This window comes from Frankliniella occidentalis, unplaced genomic scaffold, assembly GCF_000697945.3.
Source record: "Frankliniella occidentalis isolate FOCC.00 unplaced genomic scaffold, Focc_3.1 Scaffold32, whole genome shotgun sequence".
Taxonomy (NCBI): Eukaryota; Metazoa; Arthropoda; class Insecta; order Thysanoptera; family Thripidae; genus Frankliniella; species Frankliniella occidentalis.
The window spans coordinates 1,735,005-1,738,064 of NW_026267162.1; positions in this window are offsets into that span (position 1 = coordinate 1,735,005).

Below are 3,060 nucleotides of genomic sequence, written 5' to 3' on the forward strand. Positions count from 1 at the left end.
GGCCGCCGCTGGCAGGCTGGCGTAAAGGCTGGCCCGGCGGCGCGATCGTGAAGACGAGTCAGTCTGCTGTAGCCGATCCAGCCTTATCTAGCGATGCAGGGAGCCTTGCGGCCTTGTGACCCCCTAGCAGAGCTCCGCTCGTCCTTCGGGAGGGAGAGAGACGGACTGATTGTTATTCGCAGCGAGTTCTCGCCCTCCCCCCCTCCCCCCCTTTCCCCGCCAGATCCCCTTCCCCCCTACCTACCCAGCCCCTCCTCCCCCCGGGGGGCACCGGCTTTGGTCTCGCCTTTGGATCGCCTTTGCTTTTGGCGCGACCTTTTGATTTCTCCACAACAGACGCTCAGCGCACATCTCCGGTTGTGCAACCTCCGTCCTGGCACGTGCTAATAAGTATTGATACGTGATTTATACTCGCCGAGGACTGACGAGTTGTTGCGGATACGACACACAACACTAATTTGAAGATAGCTAATTATTTACACTACGGAGTTTAAATTGAAAAGAATAAAAACAAACCCGGCGGAGATACATTTTGTAATAGCTGCGAATGGAAAAACAGCGTGTGGCCTGCCCAAGCGCCCCTCTGGCCCTGTTCTTAGAGTGGAAAGAGCAAGGAGGAGGAGGAGGGGGGGGGGGGGCTTTTTCTGTCAGTAGAGACTGTCTCGGGGAGTGTCTGAAACGAAAGGTTGGCATATCGACTGTTAATTCCATAAAAAATCATTACACATCCTCAGTTTTATACTTTTTCTTTAAAATTAAAAGAAAGTTTTATTAAATTGTACACGTTGATCGTATGACAAACCCATAGTGTCATCATCCTCATCATGTGCAAAATCCTCGCCGGCTTTATTGTTCGAAAATTAAATCATTTTTTTAAAATCAAAAACGCTCCACAGCATTTAATTAAAATGTAACAATCAAACAATAACGAGTTTATTGTCTACTGAAAGCCTGTTTTCAATTAATTAAGTTTCCAGTGCAGTTACCGGATGTTCTTGTGGTTCTATCTTTCCCGTAAGATTGCGGTGAGGAGATTACAAGGCCCGATTCGAAAATGAAACTTCTTATCGATAAGACAGAAAAGAGAAACTTTCACCATTTCTGAGGCTCACTATATTTCCGTGTGCAATACACACTGCTGAGTTGTGTTTAGAATACAAAAATATGACGTGTCTCTACTTTTTGCCAAAGAATAGGAAAGCTTTGTCGTGTGGGACATTTTTCGTGGGATGTTTCGTTTCGCCCAACTCTTTCAACAGTGATCGTATTCCGCCCTATTCCTTTTGTTTGGTTTTCTATGGAAATGTGTGTGTACCCGCGGGTCGCGAGTCTTAAACGCGCACCTCTGTGCGTCTGTGCCTGTCGCATACTGACGTGAGCCTTGTCGGACGACGCGTCGTAAGGTCGACCTTTTTATTCGCTTCGTGTTGAGGCTTTCCGTGCAAGTCGACGGGCGGGCGGGCCCTGGGCGCAAGGATTTTCCTTGCCCCCCCCCCCCCCCTCCCGCTCTCTTCCCACCCGTCGGCGTCGGCCTCGCCGAGGGGTCGAGGTGTTCGGGAACGTTAAAATCGGTGCGCGCGCAGAAAAATGCGGGTTGTCGTGCGTATTGCACAGAGGGGGTGGGGAAGGGGTGGCGGTGGGGGCACGGTGAGGGGAAGAGGATGAAGAAAGGGGGGGGGGGGTCATTGGGCAGAAGCGGAGGCGGACCTGTGCGGTGGGATGTTGTATGAACAAAAAATTATAATGAAGACAAAACGAAACAAAAATGGTTCGCTTGGACCAGTCTCGTTTTATTTTTATCTTTTGCGAGAAAAAAGGCAGGGGGAGGGGGACACATTGTGCTTGTTTTGACTTTGAGGCAGAGAGACTTGCACGCCTCTAGATGGGCTGGTCCACTGGTCCTCGCAGCCTCAGCCTGCACCAGTAAACGGCTGCGCCAAGCGGCCCCGCCGACTGTGGGGATTATCTCCGAGGAGACATATGGGGTACGGGGTGTCGAGACTCGTGTTCTTTATCGACGCGCTGGTCAAACTTATCGACCTTACGTCAGGGGAAGGGGAACAGAAGGGGGGAGTATGCGAGATAAGGAAGAGGCCGTATAAAATGAGTCTAATGCGTCCCGGTGCAGTATCCTGATGCACTGATGGCACAAAGCGACTGCTGCTTCGAAAGTTACCGGCAGAAAGTGGGTCGATGGTTTTCGAGAAGGTTTGGCAAAATTTCACAGCAGTCGCTTTTACCGTGCAGCACAAAAAAAATTTTCCTATATGTCTAAAGAAATGAAAAGTGTTGTGATGTATTAATTATACATCAATTTAATAATGTCACGTACTTTTACTAGTGATGAAATTTGTCGCACATATTTTTAATAAATATTCATCTGACATATAGTTTATTTACATCCAAATGTACTGTAAATAATTTTTTGTGAAATGTGACGTGAATTGCGAAAGTAGCTACCAATAATAGAACACGTATTGTCTGTAAAGTGTGGCGACAACAATTTTCGCAGTGCGTATAGAGACGGCCCACGGCAGGCTTGGCCGCGCTAATGAAGTCATTCCCGTCTTTACGAGGCTCTGTCTGGATGAATGGGAGTCGGGCGGACGGAACGAGTGTACTGGGAAATTAGTTTTCCCTCTTCTCTATACTGCTGCTTAATGGGCCTCCTTGCATGTGTGTGTGTGTACAACCTTTATCGCGGCGGTTGGATCACTCACGCTCGATAAACTCTTTTAGAGCGGCATTGCAAATTTTGAAAAAAAAAAAAAAAAAAGGTTGACGTGTTGACAGAATGTGGGATTGGATCACGAACAGATGAACGACATCCATAATATCAGTCATTCATGCAAGTGAAGAGTGTTTTAGTGTCAGGCGTCACTCACTTTTGGGAGACAATCCGACTTTGTGGTCAAATTGATTGGTTGAATCAGCACCGCCATCGTTTTCTGCGCGAGTTGCCAGGCAGGCGCGACTCCCGTCCCGCCCGCGCCACAGCAGAAGCAAAAGGGGGCCGATCCGAGCCGGTCCGGTTTGTACGGCTTCACTCACTCGACCGAA